We start from the raw sequence: 9,582 nt of genomic DNA, 5'->3' as shown, positions 1-9,582 counted from the left end.
CACCCCGCAGAGTACTGCCCCCCCCCCTCCGATCCTCAGTGGGCAACCCGCAAACTGCGACCAGAAATGCGGCGTCTGAAGCTAGAGAGACGGCTCAGCGGGTAAGAGCATTGGTTGCTCTCGCGGAGGAGTTGGGCTTGATTCCCAGCGCCCGTCTGGTAGCTCATAACTGCTAACTCCAGTTCAGGGGCTCTAACGCCCCCTTCGGGTCTCCGAAGGCACTGCATGTATGTGGTGCACAAAACACACACACACACACACACACACACACACACACACACACACACACACACACACGGCGAAACCAAAGGGCACTGCATGTATGTGGTGCACAAAACACACACACACAGCGAAACCAAAGAAAGGAGATACCTGAAGAAGTTGCCGTTTGGGACTGGAGAAATGGCTTAGCGGACCCGGGGTTCAATTCCCAGCACCCTCACAGCAGCTCACAACTTGTATGTAACTCCAGGTCCTGAAAGACCCCCGAAGGTAGTCTTCCCTCTGGAGAGACCCTCGCCCAGAGATCACACTGAGACCATAAGTCAGATGCAAACAGCAAGAGGCTTTATTCAGGAACACGGGTACCCGGGGCGACACAGTCACTCAAGAGGCTCAAGAGCCTGGCGCACCGATGGGCTGGAGTGGAGGGTTTTTATAGGGTCGGGCAGCAGAAGGGCGGGTACAGAAGCGAGAAGCATGGTTTACAGGGTTCTGATTGGACGATTCATATGAGGCCAGGTTCAAACTCAGGACAGTTCGTGGTCCCCCCCCCCCCCCCCCAGCTCGACACGCCTGCTGACTTGGCTCTTGTCTAGGGTACAAGTTGTTTTTCTGACCTTTTAGTTCCCTGTTCTGGGGCCAGGTGGCCGACCGCAGATACCCTGGGATGCTGATTGGCTTGATCTTGTTCAGGTCTTGGGCAGGTAACCCCAGCTGCTGGGAGTTCATGAGTACAATGACCGTGTCGTATCCAGAGGACATTTCACAGTCCTCAACCTCTCCACCTTTTACATGTTTTCTGTTCCCCCTCCTATAATGTTCCCCAAACTTTGGGTTGTGTAGGCTGTTGGTGTATTGTTCCATTTAAGGCTGAACACTCAACAGTTAATTATCCTTAGCATTTTGACCACTTCCAAGTCTTCACTGACAGCTGCTCACTGCACAGAGGCTTCTCTGACCGAGGTTGAGAGGAGCACTAGTCTATGGATATAATTATTTAGAAGGCACTTTGAAAACATGCCCATTTAACAACAACTACAAAACAACAATCGGTTCCCATCTAGGGCCTATAAACTCCTGAACCGTGTATTCTTTTCTGTTCACAACACCGGGCATACATTTCCTCCTCTGGAGCAAACCTCAAATCCAATCAGAAAGTGACGACTTAGCTCCCTGGCAGTCATGCCGTAATTGCATGAGCAAGTGTATCTTGCCTGGCAGGTTAGCATTGTAGCATTCATGGTCCATTGTTGGGTGAATTCGCTGATCATTTTTTCTGCACCAGGGCCCTATTTCCACCAGCATGAAGGCTAGCCAGCAGGGAGGAAGTTTCCATGTCAGTTCCTGACTGATTTCTCTTCGACCTGCAACCGAAGTGTGTTATGTCTTCAGCAATAATGTCTAGCTGTGGTGGGCAGCCGAGAGCAACAGCAGTAGTTTGTATTGTTTGGGGGACCTCTGAGGACTTCCTGGTCAATAACTCACAGAGGGGTAATTTTTACCAGGCTCTGAGTAACTCATTTCTTCAGGGGAAAGAATTGCCCACCCATTAAGGGAACCTGTGTTCAATCTCCTAATATATATATTATTATATATATATTATATATATGATATATTACATATCATATATATATGATATATTACATATATATATATATATATATATATATATATATATATATATATATATAGGGATATGGTTTTTTCCAGGCAGGGTTTCTCTGTGTAGCTTTGGTGCCTGTCCTGGAACTCACTCTGTAGCCCAGGCTGGCCTCGAACTCACAGAGATCCGCCTGGCTCTGCCTCCCGAGTGCTGGGATCAACGGCATGTGCCACCACTGCCCGGCTATATCTTTTAATTAGCTTACAAATAGTGGGTTCCCATTAAGATTTTTGGTATATCCTCAGTGTTGCCTAACCATCTCACCTCCTCCCCACCACTTGTCCCTGCTTAGATCTTGACTTGGAGTAGTTCTCACGCCCTTTCGCATCACATGTGTTAACTATCCACTCTCCTTTGAGGTCTGTTTCCCTCCTCACTTTCATGTGTCCTTTCTGTTACCTGACCTTTACAGGTACTGTAGGTTAAACACAGAAACCTGAGAAATTGTAGCTCAGATCCACATATGAGAGAAAGTATGTGACGTTTGTCTTTCTGGGTCTGAGCTATCTCATTTAGTATAATATTATCCAGTTCCGTCGATTCCCCTCTACATTTCTTTAAAAGCATTTAAATCAGAATTTGAAGTACGTCATTCCAAGATCTTCCAGCAGCATTTAAAGTTTGTGTTTAATGTAAGGATCAAACTAATCTGTCGTTAGTCTTATGGGCCTGCCATAAACATTTCTTTTAGATTTATTATTTTATGTTTATGAATGCTTTGCCTGCACACATGTATGTCTATCATGTGTACAGTTGCTGGTGCCGTGGATGGTTGTGAGGCGCCATGTGGGTTCTGGTAACTGAACCAGGGACCTCTGCAAGAGCAACTAGTGCTCTTAACCCCTGAGCTGGCATCTCTCCAGCTCCCTGGACCTGCCCTTGTGTGTGATTTAGTGGGTTTCTCTTGCTGCTCCCAGCAGACTTTCCCTGTTTTGGATATTTAGTGTTGGAATTGCGATACTGTGAGGGGGGGCTGTTTCTGTTTGCTGTCCTGAATGCCTCCTACATCTGGGTGGCACTTCTCTTCCTTGCTCTGGGGAATTTTATAGTATGATTCCTTTGAAAATATTTTCTATTGATTTAGAACAAGATTTTTCTTTCTCTATGTCCAGAACTTGTAGATTTGTTTTTGCGAGAGTGTCATGTGTATCTTAGAATTCCTTCTGATACCTTCTTAACATCCATCCTCGTCTTTGCTTGATCGCTCCAGCTCCTTTACCTCCTCCTCAAGCTCAGAAAGTTCCTCTTGACACAGTCGAGAACTGGTGAAATGTCCCACAGAAAATTTTATTAGACTTACCGGGTTTTTTTAGTCCTGTTTTTCTTCAATATTTTTATGTCTTGTTGAATTCTTCTTTCATTTGTTGTATTGTCTTCCTTATTTCCTTCAGCTGTTTATGTGTTTCTTCGTTGAGGACATTATTTCCTTCTTTCCTTCTATGAGCATGCTTACAATCATTCTTTGGAGTTCTCTGTCTGGGGTTTTATTTAACTTACTATCTAGATGCCATTATTGCAGTCTTAGCGATTTTTGGAGGAGTTATATTTTCTTGTCTTTCATATTATTTAAGTTACTGCATTGGGATTTATATACCTAGGGTTGTTTCTTTCCTTGAGATTTTAAAAACCAGTGGTACTTGTTATGTTCAACCAGAGTTGGATGAGGTAGAGTTGAGGTGTGTAGTTCAGAAAATAGTTCCATAGTCCAGGAGCTCAGGGCGTTTGGTGTGGACTCTATTTTATTTCCTGAATGAACAACCGTGGCAGGATGAGTGGACAGAGGGGCAAAGACTGTAATGAGCCAGGGACTGCAGAGTGTTTTTCTGAATAGGAGACAGAGAAAGGGTTAGAGAGGGAATTCAAATACATTCCTCTAAATGCATGGCTATAGTATTTTATACACATGGTGAGCAGGTTCTTCTAATCCTGTTGATGCATATATGTGTGTAAGATAAACTAAAATTGGCTTCAAAGATGAAAGATGCTTTTCCATTTCTGTGTGAAATAAACCTATATGAAACATGAAAAATTGCTGCCTTGAGTAAATATGATTGTTTTATTTAAATGAAATAGCAAAATACATTTTAAAAGGTTTGTTTCAAAATGCTTACTTTATTTGATTATTTTGCCTGCATGTATGTCTGTGCATCATTTGTGTGCCTGGTACCCGAGGAGCCTGGAAGAGGGCATTGGATCCCCTGGCCCTGGGATAGTTACAGACAGTTGTGAGCTGCCATGTGGGTTCTGAGAATCAAACCCAGGTCCTCTGGGAGAGCAGGCAATGTTCTTAACCTCTGAGCTCTCTCTCTCTCCAGCCCCTCACAAATGCCTTAAGTATTCATGTTGATAGTTGGTTTTCTTTTCTTTTTCTTTCTGTGTGCATGGAAAATGTTTAGCATTTAATGAACCTCCCTGGGTGGCTTCAAGCCACCAGGACACAGGCACCTCCAACACTTTCCACCATCTCCTCAGTTCCTCTGCTGAAGAATCTGGTTGTCTCGGTTGTGACAGGTTGCTCAGGGAGCTTTCTTTCCCTTCCCCAGAACTCTGGGGTAGCCCGATCATACAACATGGATGATGAGAGCAGTTCAAGTCTTGTTTTTTTTTTTGTTTTGTTTTTGTTTTTCTGCTCACTGCCCAGTGTCCACAGTTTATGCAGGTTGACAGTTAGGCAGGAGTTCTGGTTCCCCTTCAAGCCATAAGGCCTCATACCAGCTCTCCCAGAGTCACCTGGATGATGGTGATGCGTGCCTCCAGCCGTCCGGAGGCCTCCCAGATGTTTACGGTGCTAACCGATGCTGCTGTGGCTCATGTGGCCCTGGAGTTTCTGGGTCTTCCTCAGTCTGGATGGCATGGTGGTGGCAAAGAGGAAAGAGAGAAACACTCCCAAGTCTCAGCGATAGCAGACTGATAACTGATTTTCTTAGCTTATTACCAAGTTATTTATCTCTTTATTTACTTATTTTTTTGAGACAAGGTCTCCTTATGAAGCCCTGGCTGTCCTGGAGCTCACTATCTAGACCAGGCTGGCCTGGAACTCACCGAGATCTGCCTGCTTCCATCTCTTGAGTGCTGGGATTAAAGGTATGTACTACCATGCCTTGCTACAAAGTAATTTTAATTTTTAAATTTTATGATAAATATTCCAGTTCCCTCTAGTGATTATTTGTAACTTGGATTCATGCACTTCAAGATATGTACAGGCTTAAGTTTTGGTTCACAGAACAAAACTTTGCAAAAGACAAGGATTCGGTTTAGGAATGTAGATTATTCTCAAAGTTCCTAGGCCAGTGCTTTAACACTCAGAGTGGGAGATGAAGAAGGTACCAGAAGCAGCAATAAAGAGAAAATGAGTGAGGTCCTGCACCTCCAGGTGCAAGCTCAGCTCTCTTTTTGGGTAAGCTGTTTTAATGCACTATGCTTTAAATCAACCTTCCTCCTCCTCCTCCCCCTCTTCTCCCCTCCTCCTCCCTTTCTTCTTTTTCTCCTCCTCCCCTCCTCCCCTTCTCCTCCTCCTCCCCTTTCCCTCCTCCTCCCCTTTTCCTCCTCCTCCCCTTCTCCTCTCCTTCTCCTCCTCCCCTTCTTTTCTTCCTCCCATTCTCCTCCTCCTCCCCCTCCTCCTTATCTTCCTCCCCCTCTCCTCTGTCTTTCTCTCCTCCTTCTTTGTGTGTGGGAGATTTAATTAATGCATACTAGGTACCTGCTCATCCACTGATCTCTTCCCTAAGCCCTGAATTCTAAATTTGTAATTGCCTTACAACAAGAAGGTGCAAGTATGTGGTCTCTGTGTAAAGATGGGGTGAGCTGGAGCTGTAAGCACAGCACCATATTCCAAGGAGTTTCATCTCGGTTAGTATGATGGCTCAGTCAGTTTGCCTCCACAAGATAAAGCCTGTACCGAAGCTGCAGACAGACAAGGACTGATAAGGCAGTGGGGTTCTTCTTAGACACGGTCTGTCTATTGGTATGAAGCGGTTTGGTCCAGGCTAGTGTTGTAATCACCATCCTTCCTCAGACTCCTAAGTGCTCTGGTTATATGTGTATGCTACCATGAGAAGGATCTTTAAGACAGCTCCAGTGTCTCAGTCAAGATGTCTCTTTTATATGCTAGAAAAGGCCCTGTACTTTTCTTTCCCACTAGATAAAAGAAGGGAACCAAACAAAATAATAGCTTGACCGGTTAAAACTTGGGAGACTTGCAAATGTCCTCTAGCGTGGCTTCATTCTGCCATCTAGTAGGCAAGAAGAGAAAAGCCGGACCAGAGCAAAATTAGTTTATCACGATTTTGCTGATTGTCATTTACCAAGTGTTTTCTGGTTAGTGTAGTGGGGTGGCAATTCTTGGCTGTCAACTTGACTCTATCTGGAATGAACTACAATCCGGAAATGGAGGGCACACTCATGATCCGGATCCTGAGGCTGGAAGACACACCTTTAATCTGGGCTACCCCTTCTGCGGGAAGCCTATGTACGGACTATGGAAGAAGGAAGGGATTGTTCGTTCTCGCCCTGCTTGCCCTGACCTTGTCGGCACATCCATTCCTTCACTGGTGCTTCCGAGGATGAAGACAGTGGCAGCCAAGTCCCCCAATGGGAGGAGAAGCAGCACACCTAGTGTCTAGTGAGGCTTGGAGGACGGCTCATGCTCTTATTGCTGTTGACGGCGCTGGCTAGTGCCCCTCACCTCCCCCAGCTTCCGTGATGCGTCAGACACCGGCACATGCGCTTTGTGATCTTTCCACTGTCCAAACAGTGGTTCTCACCTTAGGAACAGACCCTCATGACCTCCTGGGAAAAGCTCTACCATGCTCACCCCTGCATGGTGAATTTCACTGATTGGCTGCTGGACCCTCGGGAGTCACTTTCCTTTCCTGCAGAAAATAGTTTTGCACCATTTTGTGGACACAGGAAAGGGAGAGCATCTGTGTAAGCAGAGCTGGAGGGGAGCAGGTGGGCCTATTGGTACCTTAGGATTTGAGCTTCCGCTTTTTGAGTGCAGGATCTAGAAATGCATCGAGATTCCTACCTACCCATTGGACTGTAAAGTTTATGTGGGTAATCTTGAAAACAATGGGAACAAGACTGCATTAGAACAGGTGTTTGGCTATTACTCTGAAGTGTGTGGATTGCTGGAAACCAGCCCCCCCTCCGCCCACGACTTTGTGTTCCTTGAGTTTGTGGATCCCCGAGATGCCCCGATGCTGTCTGCAAGCTAGATGGAGGAACACCATGTGGCTGGGGCGTCAGAGCGGAACTGTCGAATGGTTGAAAAAAGACGTCGAAATCGTGGCCCACCTCCCTCTTGGGGTCAGCCCCCTCCAGGTGACTCCTGGAGGAGGAGTCCTCCACTTTGGGACAGTTCTTAAAAGAGAAGCTTCTCTCGAAGCCGGAGGAGGTCACTTTCGAGAGATAGGAGAAAAGAAAGGTCTCTGTCTCTGTGAGAGAAATTGCAGGACGTCCAATCCTGCTCTAGATCTCTCGTGGCAGATCTAGGTCAAATGAAAGGAAGGAGAAGACCAGTTTGCACAGGAAATACAGGAGTGTGCACAGGAAATTCAAGTGCATTTTAAAGATGTTTTAGCTGTTCAGATTTGTTTCGTCTCTTGGAACAGTGGCACACACATATAGATGTAACCAACCGTCTTATTAAATAAGAAACACAGAATCAATGCAAAAGAGAAAGCCGAGAGGTCAGAGCTCAGAGCTAAAATCTCACCCTTCCGCCTGCGGTATCCCAGCTTCCCGAAAGAGAGCTCTATTTCCTGTCTGTTCGTCTATTTAAAGTATTTTGTTTTGCCTTCTCATTGGTTGTAAACCCAAACACGTGACTGCCTCATCACTGTCTGAATGTACAGCCCCCTAGGTCTTAAAGGCATATGTCTCCAATGCTGGCTATATCCCTGAACACACAGATATCTATGGGATTAAAGGCGTGTACCACCACCGCCACACTCTTGCTATGGCTCTAATAGCTCTGACCCCCGGGCAACTTTATTTATTAACATACAATCAAAATCACATTTCAGTATAATTAGATTACCACCACACACACATAACGATGTAATTCTCTATGGTTTCAAGTGGGTTGTAGGAAGCATGTAATATCAAAAATTGTTACTCTACAATGCTCCCTTAAGCAAGGTTGAATTTGCTTTGAACGTTAGTTTTTCATAGACTGAAATAAACCTAGATCCTGCCCAGTTAAAGTGGGATGTGCTAATGATATAGAAAGAGCTGGCGGCAATTGATAAAGCCGTAGATTCTCTAGTAGCTGGGATTTGCTGTGGAGCTGTGTGAAACAAGAAGCAGTCTTTCAATATGTTCTAAAAACACAAACAAACGGGTACATGGTAGGAAGAGCACCCAGAAGGCTTCAGAAGATATTCCTTACTGGTTGCTATATATGGCCACACAGCTGTTTTTTTTTTTTTTTTTTTTTTTTTTTTTTTTTTTTTTTTTTTAGCATTCTTTATTTGGAAATGGAAGACTTTTAAGATTCCAGTGTCAGTTTAAGAGTACATTGTAAGAGCTGAACTTTGGAATAACTGTGCAAGATTTCTTTTTCATGCTGTCCTTTGTAATAAGTTTGTGAGAATCCTTGGGATTAAAGTTTTGGTTACAAATTGTTTTTTTATTTGAAAAAAAAAAAGAATAGTTTTGATGAAGGAGTGTTGTACATGGTGGCTCTGTGGTCCCTGGCAGCATCGGAGATACTGAAGCTATTGACTCTGGAGATACAACTCTTTCGGTTCATGCAGAGGATAATCAAAGGTTCTCCAACATTCACAGGCTGAAACTGTAGCATGTGAGGGGAGGCATTCGGACAGCACACTCTGAGTGGTGGCATTCCCCCAACATTCACAGGCTGAAACTGTAACATGGAAGGTGGGGCATTTGGATGGGAACAGTGCCCACATAGATGGCCAGGAGGCTCCTTGGCACCTTGCTGGGAACACAGCTAGAAGCCGCCACTCACAATCTGGAAAGCGGTCCTTTGCCAGATCCATGACCTTTGACTGCCTAGTGCTCAGGACTGCAATGCAATTTTGTGTTTTGTAAGTCACTCAGTTTATAGTGTTTCGTCACAACAGCCTAAACAAGCTAAGATGGCCATCTGCTTATCCTGTGGATCACAATATAATCATTTCCTATGTGAATGTGTCAGAGCTTCAGCTGGCATACTATGTTAAGAGAAAATCTTCAGGATTCCGACTACTTGCTTCAGGAACTGCTGCGTGGATCACTCGGTTTGACCACTGAGTAATCTGTTGCTTATTACAGAAACACAGTACCGAATATTCGAAAGCTGAGCCTTGCTCCGAATCAGGAAAGTGTCTGTGCTTGATGATGCCTGCAGAGGGCAGAGGGCAGAGGGCCTGAACCAACCCAGAGAGGTTCTCTGATAGTCACAGGTCACAGGTCTGTGACTAGAGGAGCCTTGCCTGCATCAGTCATTGAATGATGTCTCCAGGTACTTCATCAAGTGCTCCGGGACACACCCGCTCTGGCCCAGAGGACACTGCGCCTTCTTCTCCAGGGTCTCCAGCATGACAGCCTTTCAGAAAACAGTTGTCTGCCCAACTATTGTTACGGTAGTTATTAAAGCAGTTTGTAAGTAAGATGAGAAGAGACTCTCCGTGAGTAAAATTTTTCGCCACTTTTCTGTTTGTTTAAATGAAAAATAAGACAGGAAAGTG

At 45.1% G+C, this 9,582-nt stretch overlaps 2 pseudogenes; one reads left to right on the top strand and one right to left on the bottom strand.

Moving 5' to 3' along the window:
• Positions 1–4,157: 4,157 nt before the first annotated feature.
• On the bottom strand, positions 4,158–4,893 carry LOC114697108 (annotated as a pseudogene).
• A 585-nt stretch (positions 4,894–5,478) lies between these two features.
• Positions 5,479–7,569, top strand: LOC114697127 (annotated as a pseudogene).
• The last annotated feature ends 2,013 nt before the right edge of the window (positions 7,570–9,582 follow it).

The sequence above is a fragment of the Peromyscus leucopus genome, chromosome 12 (assembly GCF_004664715.2).
Source record: "Peromyscus leucopus breed LL Stock chromosome 12, UCI_PerLeu_2.1, whole genome shotgun sequence".
In the NCBI taxonomy this organism is placed as follows: domain Eukaryota; kingdom Metazoa; phylum Chordata; class Mammalia; order Rodentia; family Cricetidae; genus Peromyscus; species Peromyscus leucopus.
This window is presented reverse-complemented; position numbering and strand designations above follow the sequence as displayed.